General features: G+C 39.8%; 1 protein-coding gene and 1 pseudogene across 8 annotated transcripts in view; both read right to left on the bottom strand.

Moving 5' to 3' along the window:
- PRKN (parkin RBR E3 ubiquitin protein ligase) overlaps positions 1-14,801 on the bottom strand; it is a 1,325,586-nt gene that overhangs the window by 130,437 nt on the left and 1,180,348 nt on the right. The gene's annotated exons all lie outside the window — the stretch shown is intronic.
- On the bottom strand, positions 4,634-6,723 carry LOC132376205 (long-chain-fatty-acid--CoA ligase 1-like; annotated as a pseudogene).

The raw sequence follows: 14,801 nt of genomic DNA, 5'->3' as shown, positions 1-14,801 counted from the left end.
AAAGGGGAAATCAACAGTACACAATCATAATGGGAGACTTTAACACCCCACTTTCACCAATGGACATATCATCCAAAATGAAAATAAATAAGGAAACACAAGCTTTAAATGGCATATTAAACATGATGGACTTAATTGATATTTATAGGACATTCCATCCAAAAACAACAGAACACACTTTCTTCTCAAGTGCTCATGGAACATTCTCCAGCATAGACCATATCTTGGGTCACAAATCAAGCCTTGGTAATTTTAAGAAAATTGAAATTGTATCAAGTATCTTTTCCAACCACAATGCTATGAGACTAGATATCAATTGTAGGAAAAAAACTGTAAAAAATACAAACACATGGAGGCTAAACAATACACTACTAATAACGAAGAGATCACTGAAGAAATCAAAGAGGAAATCAAAAAAATACCTAGAAACAAATGACAATGAAAACACGACAACCCAAAACCCATGGGATGCAGGAAAAGCAGTTCTAAGGGAAGCTTATAGCAATACAACCCTACCTCAAGAAACAAGAAACATCTCAAATAAACAACCTAACCTTACACCTAAAGCAATTCGAGAAAGAAGAACAAAAAAACCCCCAAAGTTAGCAGAAGGAAAGAAATCATAAAGATCAGATCAGAAATAAATGAAAAAGGAAAGAAAGAAACAATAGCAACGATCAATAAAACTAAAAGTTCGTTCTTTGAGAAGATAAACAAAATTGATAAACCATTAGCCAGACTCAACAAGAAAAAAAGGGAGAAGACTCATATCAACAGAATTAGAAATGAAAAAGAAGTAACAACTGACACTGCAGAAATACAAAGGATCATGAGAGATTACTACAAGCAGCTATATGCCAATAAATTGGACAACCTGGAAGAAATGGACAAATTCTTAGAAAAGCACAACCTTCTGAGACTGAACCAGGAAGAAACAGAAAATATAAACAGACCAATCACAAGCACTGAAATGGAAACTGTGGTTACAAATCTTCCGACAAACAAAAGCCCAGGACTAGATGGCTTCACAGGCAAATTCTATCAAACATTTAGAGAAGAGCTAACACCTATCCTTCTCAAACTCTTCCAAAATATAGCAGAGGGAGGAACACTCCCAAACTCATTCTATGAGGCCACCATCACCCTGATACCAAAACCAGACAAAGATGTTACAAAAAAAGAAAACTACAGGTCGATATCTCTGATGAACATAGATGCAAAAGTCCTCAACAAAATACTAGCAAACAGAATCCCACAGCATATTAAAAGGATCATACATCATGATCAAGTGGGGTTTTTCCCAGGAATGCAAGGATTCTTCAATATATGCAAATCAGTCAATGTGATATACCATATTAACAAATTGAAGGATAAAAACCATATGATAATCTCAATAGATGCAGAAAAAGCTTTTGACAAAATTCAACACCCATTTATGATAAAAACCCTCCAGAAAGTAGGCATAGAGGGAACCTACCTCAACATAATAAAGGCCATATATGACAAACCCACAGCCAACATCATTTTCAGTGGTGGAAAACTGAAACCATTTCCTCTAAGATCAAGATTGCCCACTCTCACCACTATTATTCAGCATAGTTTTGGAAGTTTTAGCCACAGCAATCAGAGAAGAAAAAGAAATAAAAGGAATCCAAATCAGAAAAGAAGAAGTAAAACTGTCACTGTTTGCAGATGACATGATACTATACACAGAGAATGCTAAAGATGCTACCAGAAAACTACTAGAGTTAATCAATGAATTTGGTACAGTAGTAGGATACAAAATTAGTGCACAGAAATCTCTTGCATTCCTATACAATAATGATGAAAAATCTGAAAGAGAAATTATGAAAACCCTCCCATTTACCATTGCAACAAAAAGAATAAAATACTTAGAAATAAACCTACCTAAGGAGACAAAAGACCTGTATGCAGAAAACTATAAGACACTGATGAAAGAAATTAAAGATGATACAAACAGATGGAGAAATATACCATGTTCTTGGATTAGAAGAACCAACATTGTGAAAATGACTCTACTACCCAAAGCAATCTACAGAATCAATGCAATCCCTCGCAAACTACCAGTGGCATTTTTCACAGAACTAGAACAAAAAATTTCACAATTTGTCTGGAAACACAAAAGACCCTGAGTAGCCAAAGCAATCTTGAGAAAGAAAAATGGAGCTGGAGGAATCAGGCTCCCTGACTTCAGACTATACTACAAAGCTACAGTAATCAAGAGAGTATGGTACTGGCACAGAAACAGATATATAGATTAATGGCATAGGCTAGAAAGCCCAGAGATAAACCCACACACATATGGTCACCTTATCTTTGATAAAGGAGGCAACAGTAAACAATGGAAAAAATACAGCCTCTTCAATAAGTGGTGCTGGGAAAACTGGACAGCTACATGTAAAAGAATGAAATTAGAACAATTCCTTACACCATACACACAAATTAACTCAAAATGGATTAAAGACCTAAATGTAAGGCCAGACACTATAAAACCCTTACAGGAAAACATAGGCAGAACACTCTATGACACAAATCACAGCAAGATCCTTTTTGACCCACCTCCTAGAGAAATGGAAATAAAAACAAAAATAAACAAATGGGACCTAATGAAACTTAAAAGCTTTTGCACAGCAAAGGAAACCATAAACAAGATGAAAAGACAACCCTCAGAATGGAAGAAAATATTTGCAAACGAAGCAACTGACCAAGGATTAATCTCCAAAATTTACAAGCAGCTCATGCAGCTCAATATCAAAAAACAGCTCAATCCAAAAATGGGCAGAAGACCTAAATAGACATTTCTCCAAAGAAGATATACAGATTGCCAACAAACACATGAAAGGATGCTCAACATCATTAATCATCAAAGAAATGCAAATCAAATCTAGAATGAGGTATCTCCTCAAACCGGTCAGAATGGCCATCATCAAAATATACAAACAGCAAATGCTGGAGAGGGTGTGGAGAAAAGGGAACCCTCTTGCACTGTTGGTGGGAATGTAAATTGATACAGCCAAAGTGGAGAACAGTATGGACGTTCCTTAAAAGCCTAAAAATAGAAGTACCATACAACCCAGCAATCCCACTAGCGGGCATATACCCTGAGAAAACCATAATTCAAAGAGTCATGTATCACTATGTTCATTGCAGCTCTATTTACAATAGCCAGGACATGGAAGCAACCTAAGTGTCCATCAACAGATGGATGGATAAAGAAGATGTGGTACATATATATAACAGAATATTACTCCGCCATAAAAAGAAATGAAATTGAGTTATTTGTAGTGAGATGGATGGACCTAGAGTCTGTCATACAGAGTGAAGTAAGTCAGAAAGTGAAACACATATGTATGCTAACACATATATATGGAATCTAAAAAAAAAAAAGGTTCTGATGAACCTAGGGGCAGGACAGGAGTAAAGTCACAGACGTGGAGAGTGGTCTTGGGGACATGGGGAGGGGGAAGGGTGGGCTTGGACGAGGTGGGCGAGTAGCATTGACATATATACACTACCAAAAGTAAAATAGTTAGCTAGTGGGAAGCAGCTGCATGGCACAGGGAGATGAGCTCGGTGCTTTGCGACCACCTGTAGGGTTGGGATGGAGAGGGTGGGAGGGAGACGCAGGAGGGAGGGGATATGGGGATATATGTATACATATAGCTGATTCACTTTGTTATACAGCAGAAACTAGCACAACACTGTAAAGCAATTATACTCCAATAAAGATGTTAAAAAAACCCCAAAACCGTCACAGACAGAGCGACAGGTTCAGTGAAGGTAAAGTGTACAGTTATTGAGGTGTCACAGTTGAACATGGTTGATCCAGGTAATTGTTTCCTTGTTGAAATGCTTGTCTTCACTGCAGAGTCTAAGACAGATTTTTAAATAACCCCTGAGAAGGGATGGAGGGAGGGAATCGGGTCTGGAGAAGAGGGTCAGAGAATATACTGCTCTGTGGGCGCCAGAATCCACCCGCAGTGGTGAGCGGCCATCCATCTTTACCTGCGTTGTTCTGAGCTAGGTCTGTCCTCTGCTTCACGGAGAACATTCTGCTCCGACAGGAGTGACAGGGGTTAATCAGAAGGGTGGTGTGAGATGGGGAAGGGAAGGTGGCAGGGATTAAAAAAAATAAAAACCTCTGGTCTACTTGCGACCTCCTGCAGCTGGGGCAGTTCTTGTTTATAAGGGACGGGTCCCTCCAGTGCACGGTACTCTTCCATACCAGGAGCAGCAGACACCTGCAGAATTTGCAGCAAGTAGCAGACATCTCAGAAATAGCAAAGTCCTAACCACTTGGTTAGCAAAACAGAGAGACAAGTTTTCACCCTCCTTTTAAACTGAGGAAGTCGTAAATAACTTAGCACATTTATAGTTTCACCTTTACAATTTTTTTAAGGCTCATTTTGGAAATTGTGTATCACCGTGAACATGGTCTGCAATGCGAGGCGACCATAAGGCAGTGTTCCATTCCCTCTAAGCTTCCTATGACGAGAATCTGAATGCACGAGGCAGACAAAGACGCTCCTTCCCTACTTGCTGTTGTCAAAACTACCCACTGGGGCCACGGGCGGAAGAAGACCGCGGAGGCGTGCGGCCTCTTTCCAGCTTCCTTCCTCGCATTAGATTTTGATGGTGGAACAAAGTTCAAGGATCTGTGACCTGAAATAATTCCAAAGCTCTGGCCTTTTAGCCTTCATTGTTGGGGTCAGAAGGCCGTTGTTGACAGAGAATAATTCAGGGTGGAGACAGGTCAAAGGACCTATTCAAATGGTTTTAGGCCAGAATCCTTCCCAAGTCTCACCATGTCTTCTAGAATAGCTTTTTTGACATCCTTGTTTCTGCACAGTTCTTCAAAGGAGCCTTCAAAGCCTCTCTTCCGGGCCCAGGGACCTAGCGTCTCAACGTCTGGTACCATAATTACTATGAGAAATGCCTGCAAGTTCTCTCCGTGGACGAACACCTGAGCGACAGGTTCACTTCACTGGTAGATGTTTTCGATCTTCTCCAGAGCTATGTACTCTCCTTGCGCCAGTTTAAAGATGTGCTTTTTCCTGTCGATGATCTTCAAGGCGCCATTTGATAACCACTTTCCAACGTCCCCTGTGTGCAACCAGCCATCTTTATCCAGAGCTTCTGTTGTGTTTGCTGGGTCCTTTAAGTAGTCTTGAAATACATTAGCCCCTTGCACACACACCTTGCCCTCGCCCTTGGCAGCCACGTAAGTCATTTCTTCCACATCGACAAGCTTTACAATGTTGCAAGGCATTGGGGCACCAACATGGCCTGTGGTCCAGTCCCTAGGCACAGTCAGGCAGCACCCGGCGGTGCACTCAGTCTGTCCGTAGCCTTCGTAGAACTGGCAGCCCAGCGAGGCTCTCAGGAAGGTCAGCACGGTGGTGGACACGGGCGCCGCTCCTGTGATCATCAGCCTCACTTTTCCTCCCAGGCTCGACTCTATTTTATGGATGGTCAACTTATCCCACAGGCTGTTGTTTCTAATGATGCCACTGCGAAGCTTGACTTGGGAAGTCTAACAGCCATCGCTTCAGCATGGTGTTTGCCTGAGCAAAAAGTCAGTCAAACATCCGGTTCAGCAGTCTGGGGACCACAGGGAAGACGGTGGGTTGAAATGCCTTGAGATCATCCACACGCAACCTGATATCTCCTTGGAAAAATCCTATTTTAGCTCCATGACACAGCATCACACACTCTACAACTTTTTCAAACACGTGGGCAAGAGGCAAGAAAGAGATCAAAGTATCATCTGAGGAAGTAATGAATGTACTCTGTCATTTTCACAAATGCTGAACAATCGCTGACTGCATTTCGATGGGTGATCAGTGCTCCTTTGGGGTTGCCTGTAGTTCCACTTGTGAAGCAAATTACTGCAACATCTTCAGGTGCTGGAGGCTTGGGCTTCCGTCTGTGGGCTCTTCCCCGGTCCTCCATCGCCTTCATGCTGATGATCTCCACCCCGCACTTCTTGCCTTGTTCCGACCCATCACTGCCGTAGGAGTCCATGAGAACAATAGTTTTAAGGCATGCTGTTAATTTATTTTCTACAGCTTCTAATAAGAGGTTGGCCTTCCCTGGCTTGCCCACAAAAACCAGAGAGAGTTCAGCTTTGTTGATGATGAAGGTGATTGCTTCAGTTCCGAGGGTATCGTAGAGGGGAACGATCACCATCGAATAAGTAAAGCATCCCTGTTCAATGATCACCCACTCAGGTCTGTTCTGAGAAAAGAGGCCGATGAACTGATCTGGGGCTACCTTGAAGCCCTTGTGGCGCAGCGCCGAGCCCACACACTCTGACATTTCTGCAACCTGTTTGTATGAAAGCCATTCATAGGGTTGGTCTGGTTTCCGAGAGCCTAAACAAGGGTTGTTATTTGACACCTGCATGCCCCTCTGAAAACCTTCATATTACATTCTGATGTCATCGTAGAAATACACCAAGGGCTTGCCACTGTCCAGGAGCACGGATCTCCGGGCACCGTCACTGCCTGCCACCTCCGCTGACTGCATGGCCAGGTCGCATGTTGGCTTCAGGGCCTGCGGCTGCGTGGCGTACCAGAAGGTGGCGAGCGCCACGAACGCACCGAAGCCCATGAGTGTGTTGGTTGGAAGGGTGCACACGTACTTCCGGAAGTCAACCATCTCTGGCATCCGAAAGTACTGGAACAGCTCGTGGTCTTGCATCGTCCTGGGTTGGTGGCGCCCTACGCCGATATCTTAGAAGGGCGTCACAAGGATTGCCATCCTATGGCCTCAGTCTTCTCATTAAATGAAAGTTCCAGACTCCACGGTTGGGGATTCCATTTTGTGACTCGTGGAGAAGTAGGAATCCAGTCTCAAACCTCTTTTCTACTTTCTTTCTTCCAAACGCCTCTCTAGCAGGAGATGGCTTATCTTCTAACAGGAATGCTGGGGAACCAGAGGAGCTTCAGCAGAACATTTCAAAGCCACCTTGGACTAGGCCTTTGCCAGGTGGCTGTCTCTTTTCCTCAGTTTGGATGACGGGAGATGAATGAGGGGAAAAAACTCAGTGGATGACTGTTTCTTGGATGTATTACCTGGTTTCAGGACTTAATGAAGCTCAGGTTCTTGATGTCTCATTGCAGAAAGAATTCAGTGAGAGACAAAGTGATAGGTAAGAAGTGGATTTATTTAGAGAGAAACACACCCCACAGACAGTGTGGGCCATCTCAGAAGGCGAGAGTGGCCTTGCGAGAAACACACCCCACAGACAGAGTGTGGGCCATCTCAGAAGGTGAGAAAGGCCTAAGCAGTAAGATTTAATTTTAACTTTCCTATACTTAAATGTATTGAAGTGTCATTTAAATGCATCGGTAAAGAAGCACAAATGCCAAATCACAAACTTAATTTTATTATTTTGAGAACTGGATTTCTTTTGAATTTTATGTGTTTAATCCTATGCCTTTAGAAAATATTGTTCAAAGATAACGTCTAAAGTTTTTATCAAACTGCCAAAGGGGTCCATGGAACAAAATAACTAAGAACTTCGTTACTAGGAGTTTGATATTTTATATTAAAAAATAAGATTCTAAAGAAAAGTCGCTGCTTCTGACACATCTTTGGAAATGCATAGTTTAAAGAATTTAGCTGTATTTAGTAATTTTCCCGTCTAAGGTCTTCTTTGTGAGGTCACAATTTACAACTAGCATTGGGATATGTTTTCAAAGAGACCCCAGCTCAAATATAGAACCCAAACACTTAAAATGCTTTATCCTGAGAAAATCCGAATATTTATGTTTCCAACTCACGTTAAAATTTTTCTAAAAGCATAAGATGTTATTGAGGGTTCCCCACTGTTGATGACTGTGGTTAGAAAGGCCATTGAAAATGGCTGCCGGCAAAAGGACAGCTGTAGGGATGTCAAGGCTGCTGGGGGGGCGGAACATCCCACCGACGGCTTCCCTGGCACTTGTAATTTAGTCACTCAGCGATCAATTTCCAACACCGGAGATGTGCTGGAATTAGTGTGAAATTTCCACTCCCTTTGGCTCTAACTGGGACATTCCATAATTACAATGAAATGAGACCATGCTTCACCGTCTCACTCCCTCTGTGAAGAAGTTATCTGGCATGAAAAGGAAAGGAATGGAAATCAAGAGCCAGCCTATAGGAATTGCTAACAGAATAACTGGTGAGTGAGCCGAGGTGAAATGGCTTTGATGCAAACCAACACATGCGGTTCTAATTAGGCAGTAAGACCGGCAAGGAAGTGAGCATTATGTCTGTTAATTGACTTGGATGATGTTGGGTGGTGAGGTATCCTGAGGAAAAGCCAAAGGCCTTTAACTCACCAGTGCGGTTAATTATTAGAGAACATTGTTCTTGCGGAATTTCCTACCAAGCATTTCAAAAAGACATTATTTTGCTTTTAAACATGTTAAAAACATTAAGTGACACTTCTTGCAGGCTAATAGAAGCTTGTATTGGTGATGAAGAAACGGTTGGAGATTTTATTTAGTCCAAGGTTAACGAATAAAGGTTATGAAGATGGTCTTCCTTTCATTTGTCTGCAGCAGAGTAGAACAAATTTACCTTATCTGACTTTACTTGGGGAATGATCATAGAAAATGTGAAAGGATAAATTGCTTTTATATAGAATTCTTTAAAAAATATCATTTTTATTTTTCTGTATGACAAATGAGAAAATATGAGTCAGTCATTAGAATGCATAAGCATCACTAATCTGAGAACTTTCCTGATAATGGCTCAAGTTCTCTGAAGGATGTTTATGCACCTCCTTTGCTCTCTAGTGCAATCTGGGAGGGAAGGGCATGCACTGCCGTCCTTCTGGCTGGATCAGATATAGAGGTAGAAGATGGTGACGAGCCTCTAAAGCAAGAAAGAAGGATATGAAAAGCAGCCTTAGACTGACAGATCTGTGTAAGGCATAAAGGAGTAATTGATCGTACTTGAGCTGTATCACAGCAAACTGAATTAATTAACAAAGATAAATTACAGTGTGTTCTATCTTAGCTCTTCTGAAGACAAAGAAATGACAGTATTGATGGATAGATTAAGGACACGTTTTCGAAGGTGTGGGACATGGTTAATTTACTCACAAGTAGGATGGCCATATGATTTGTTGTTTAACAGTACAGTTCTGAGAATGAAAGGGAGCATAATAGCAGAGACTCCAGAATAGGCATAAACACCAGCCTGTTTTGGGCAAAAGAAGATGTGTGCCTGTCACCACTTCTTACCCTATAATTCCAGAATTACATGTTGCTTATTCATATACATTATGCCTCTCCTTATAGTACCATGTTCACTGGAATGTGAAATTAACATATGGCAGTTGTATAATTTTATTATTATTGTTTATTAATAAAATAACACAAATAGATAGGCTATAATATAAAATAAGTAATATTAATAATTACTATTGATCATTATTATACTAATAATTAACTTACAAAATACTTTTGAAAGGAGTATTTCAGTTACTCCCAAAATAGCTGGTAAGTGGCCTCTCCAAAAAATTCTGAATGATTTATCAAATAAGCAAGTAAATAAGCTTTATGTAGATATACTAATGCAATGTGATATAGTCATTAAATATAATAAAAATTTAGAATAATCTTTAATAAGCAGCAATACAATTTTACCTCTGTTAATGTATTCTAAGAAAGTAAGCAGGTAAATACAAAGAGCTTTATGCATGAGAATATTTCTCATGACATTGCTTGTAACAGCAAACACTGTAAAGCTGGGGGGCTGACAGCATCATGGCGCAGTGAGCTACTCTCTTTGTGTCTCCCCTTTAATCTGCAACCAGTAGAACATCCACAGCTCAACAAAGGTGCCTCTACCCAGCACACCAGGGTGCCAGACGATTGCACATTTCTGTGCATCTAAAGGAGGATGGACCGGAACACAGAGAAGAGGTGGTACAGGCGCAATAGCAGAGGCAGTGCCCGCAATTCTGGTCCTCCAGCTGCGGCAGCTGAGCCCACGGCCCCAGAAAACCTGGCCAGCAGAGGAGGTAGTGCACACAACGCCAGCCCCCTGGCCACAGCAGTGCCCACGGCCACAGGTAACCAGGCAGCAGCAGCAGTAGGGCCTGGGACCCCCGTCCCTCCAGCCATGGAGGTACCCACAACTCTGGCTCCCTGCTCACCCCACCTGTAGCAGTGGAGCCCACAAATCTTACAACCCTGGACATGGCAGAGGTGCCTGCGTGCTCCTGTCTGGCCCGCTCCCAATGCAACTCAGGGGATGCTGCCCATGGTGGAAGAGCCCACCATCCCAGTGCTCCAGGCAGCAGCACCGTTGACACCGACAGCTGCAAGGCACCAATGACCCTGGAGGCGCAAGAAGCAATAATGAGGGTAAAGGGTGACACCTCTGACAGAGGCAGTGAAGGGTGGAAAATGCTGACTTTCAAATATATCCAAAGGCAACGCAGGTAAGAGAAACTGAAAACTTGTGCTATGTCGCCACCTACTGGACGACAAAAGAAAGGCCTCTAATTTCTGACCTGTTGAATAGTTAGAATGGAGTAGAAAGGTGTCCCCTACTTCACATGTGCTGGCTTATCAAGCACCATGAAGAACTATAGTAACACTGTACAACAAAGAGAAAATGACAATTCTTTAGAAACCAAACTTAAAACCACAGAATATTTCAATCTAACTGATAGAGAATTTAAAATATCTGTCACGAAAAAACTCAACAAGCTACAAGAAAACTCAGAAAGGCAGTAAAATGAGCTCAGAAATAAAATTAATGAACAGAAGGAATACCTCACCAAGGAGACTGAAACTCTAAAAAGGACTAAACAGAAATTCTGGAGCTGTACAAGGCAATAAACATGATGAAGAATACATTAGAAAGCATCGGAAACAGATCAGACAAGATGGAAGAGAGAATTAGTGAGCTTGAAGATAGATAGATAGAAATGATATGAGTAGAAGAGGGAAGAAATAAGTTATAAAAAGACAAGAAAATTCTATGAGAGTTATCTGACTCTTTTGGGAAGGGGAAGATTAAGGTAACAGGTATTCCAGAAGGAGAAGAGAGTGAAAAGAGAGCAGAGAGTTTATTTAAAGAAATAATAGCTGAGAACTTCCTAAATCTGGGGAAGGAACTGGATATACAAGTTCATGAAGCTAAGAAAACACCTAATTACCTCAATACAAAAGACCTCCCAAACACAGTATATTAAAACTATCAAAAGTCAGTGAGAAAGAAAGAATTTTAAAGGCAGCCAGGACAAAAAGAAGGTTAACCTACAAAGGAACCCCCAGTAGGCTATCAGTAGATTTCTCAGCAGAAACGCTATAGGCCAGGAGAGAATGGAATGACATTCTCAAAACACTGAAAGATTACAAACTGTCAGCCAAGAATACTCTACCCAGCAGAGTTATCATTCTGATATGAAGGAGAAATAAAGACTTTCCCAGACAAACAAAGCTGAGGGAGTTCATCAACACTATACCTGTCTTACAAGAAATGTTGAAAGGAGCTCTTCTAGCAGAAACAAAAAGGCAAAATATGCAAAACTTTGAGTAAGGTGATAAATAGACATGCAGAATCAGAAAATCACAACTCTTTATCAGAATGGGTTTTTTAAAAACACTTTATTATAACATAAAGGCTAATGGGGAAAAAAAGCAGAAAAAAGTAACTATAGCTACTTCAGTTTGGTAACAAACTCACAATATAAAAAAGGACAATTTGAGATAACTAAAACACAAAAGGGGAAGATGAAAAGAGCAGAACCCACATAGATAAATGAAGATAAGACGCTATTAGCAGAAAAGGACTGTTTTATCTATGAGAAGTTTTATACAAAACTCATGGTTACCATAAACCTAAATCTAGAACAGAGACACAAAACATAAAAAAAGAGGAAATGGAGGAAGACATTTTAGAAAACCACCAACCCAAAATGGCAGACATAAAAACAAGGAAAGAGAAGCAATGGAGCTATAGTGCAACCAGAAAACAAATGATAAAACTGCAGTACTAAGTCCTCATCTATCAATAATCACCTCAATGATTGGATTGAATTTACCAGTCAAAAGACACAGAATGGCTGGCTGCATTAAAAAACAAGACCCAAGTATATACTTCCTCCAGCAGACACACCTCAGCTCTAAAGACAAACATAGACTCAAAGTGAAGAGATGGAAGATGATACTCCAAGCAAATGGCAGCCAAAAGAAAGCTGGTGTAGCCATACTCATATCAGACAAAGTAGACTTCAAGCCACAAAAGATAACAAGAGACAAAGATGGACAGGATATAATGATAAAGGGGCCAATTCATCAAGAAGATATAACAAATATTAATATATATGCACCTAACATAGGAGCACCCAAATATATAAAACAATTATTAACAGACACAAAGAGAGAAATTGACAGCAACACAAAAATAGTAGGGGACTTTAACACCCCACTACATCAGCGGATGGATCAGCCAAATAGAAAGTCAACAAGGGAAGAGTAGCTTTAAATAAAACTTTAGATCAGATGGAGTTGATAGATTTGTACAGAACATTCTATCCAAATGCAGCAGAATACACATTTTTCTCAAATGCACGTGAAACCTTCTCAAAGTTAGACCATATGTTGGGATACAAAACAAGTCTCAATAAATTTAAGAAGACTGAAATCATATCAGTCATCTTTTCTGATCACAATGGTATGAAGCTAGAAATCAACTACAAGCAGAAATCTGGAAAAAATCACAAATATGTGGCAACCAAACAACAGTCTTCTGAACAACTATTGGGTCAATGAAGAAATCAAAGGAGAAATAAACATTACCTGAAGACAAATGAAAATTTAACATATCAAAATCTATGGGATGCAGGAAAAGCAGTACTAAGAGGGGAGTTTATAGCAATACAGGCCTACCTCAAGAAACAAAAAAATCTCAAATAAACAATTTACCCTTACACCTAAAGGAACTAGAAAAAGAAAAACAAAGGAAGCCCAAAGTCAGTAAAGAAGTAGAAAGGACATTAGAGTGGAAATAGATGAAAAAGACAATAGAAAAGATCAATAAAATCATAGCTGGTTCTTTGAAAAGATAATCAAAATTGACAAACTTTTAGCTAGACACATTCACTAAGAAAAAAGAGAGAAGACTCTGATAAATAAAATCAGAAATGAAAGAAGAGAGATAACAATGGATACCACAGAAATACAAAGGATTATAAGAAAGTATTACGAATGGCAATACGCCAATGAATTGGACAACCTAGAAGAAATAGACAAATTCTTAGAACCATACAACCTTCCAAGACTAAGTTATCAAAGAACAGAAAATCTGAATAGACTGATTACTGGAAAGAGATTGAAACTATAATCCAAAACTTCCCCCCAAAACAAAAGTTTAGGACCAGATGGTTTTACAAGCAAATTCTACCAAACTTTCAAAGAAGATTTAATAACTATCCTTCTCAAACTCTTCCAAAAAATTGAAGAGGAGTGAACACTTTCTAACTCACGAGGCCAACACCACCCTGATACCAAAACCAGATAAAGACAACACACAAAAAATAAATTACAGGCCAATATTTCCTATGAACATAGATAAAAAAATCTTCAACAAAATATTAGCAACAACACATTAAAAGTATTATATGCCATGATCAAGTGGAACTTATTCCAGGGATGCAAGAATGGTTCAACATCTGCAAATCAATGTGATACATCACATTAATAAAATGAGAGATAAAAACACTATGATCATCTCAACAGATGCAGAAAAGACATTTGACAGGACTCAACACATAGTTATGAATAAAACTCTCAATAAAGTGGGTTTAGATGGTACGTACCTTAACATAATAAAGGTCATATATGACAAACCCAGAGCTAACATCATACGCAGTGGTGAAAAGCTGAAAGCTATTCCTCTAAAACCAGGAACAAGACAAGGATGCACACTCTTGCTACTCTTATTCAGCATAGTATTGGAAGTCCTAGCCAGAGCAGTTAGGCAAGAAAAAGAAATACAAGACATCCAAATTGGAAAGGGAGAAGTAAAACTGTCACTACTTGTGGATGACATGATTTTATATATAGAAAACCCTACACATTCCACCAAAAAAAAACTATTAGAAATAATAAACAAGTTCAGTCATGTTGCATGGCACAAAATCAACATACAAAAATCTGTTGCATTTCTATATGCTAACAGTGAGCTTGTAGAAGGAGAAATTAAGGAAACAATCCCATTTACAATAGCAACAGAAAGAATTAAAAACCTAGGAATAAATTTGACCAAGAAGATGAAAGACCTGTATACTGAAAACTATGAGACATTGTTGAAAGAAATTGAAGAAGACAAATAAATGGAAAGATATTCTGTGCTCAGGGATTAGAATTAACATAGTTAAAATGTCCATATTGCCTAAAGCAATGTACAGATTCAATGCAATCCTTACCAAAATCCCAAGGACATTTTTCATGGAAATAGAACAAAAAATTCTAAAATTTATATGGAACCACAAAAGACCCCAAATAGCCAAAACAATTCTGAGAAAAAACAACAAAGCTGGAGGTATCACACTCCCTGATTTTAAACTATATTACAAAACATAGTAATTAAAACAGCACGGTGTCGGCAGAAAAACAGATATATAGATCAATGGAACAGAACTGAGATATAAACCCCACATGTATAAGGACAAGAATTTACAACAAAGGAGCAAAGAACATACAGTGGAGAAAGGACAGTCTCTTCAATAAATGGTGTTTGGAAAACTGGACAGGTACATGCAAAAA

This window comes from Balaenoptera ricei, chromosome 12, assembly GCF_028023285.1.
Source record: "Balaenoptera ricei isolate mBalRic1 chromosome 12, mBalRic1.hap2, whole genome shotgun sequence".
Lineage (NCBI taxonomy): Eukaryota > Metazoa > Chordata > Mammalia > Artiodactyla > Balaenopteridae > Balaenoptera > Balaenoptera ricei.
This window is presented reverse-complemented; position numbering and strand designations above follow the sequence as displayed.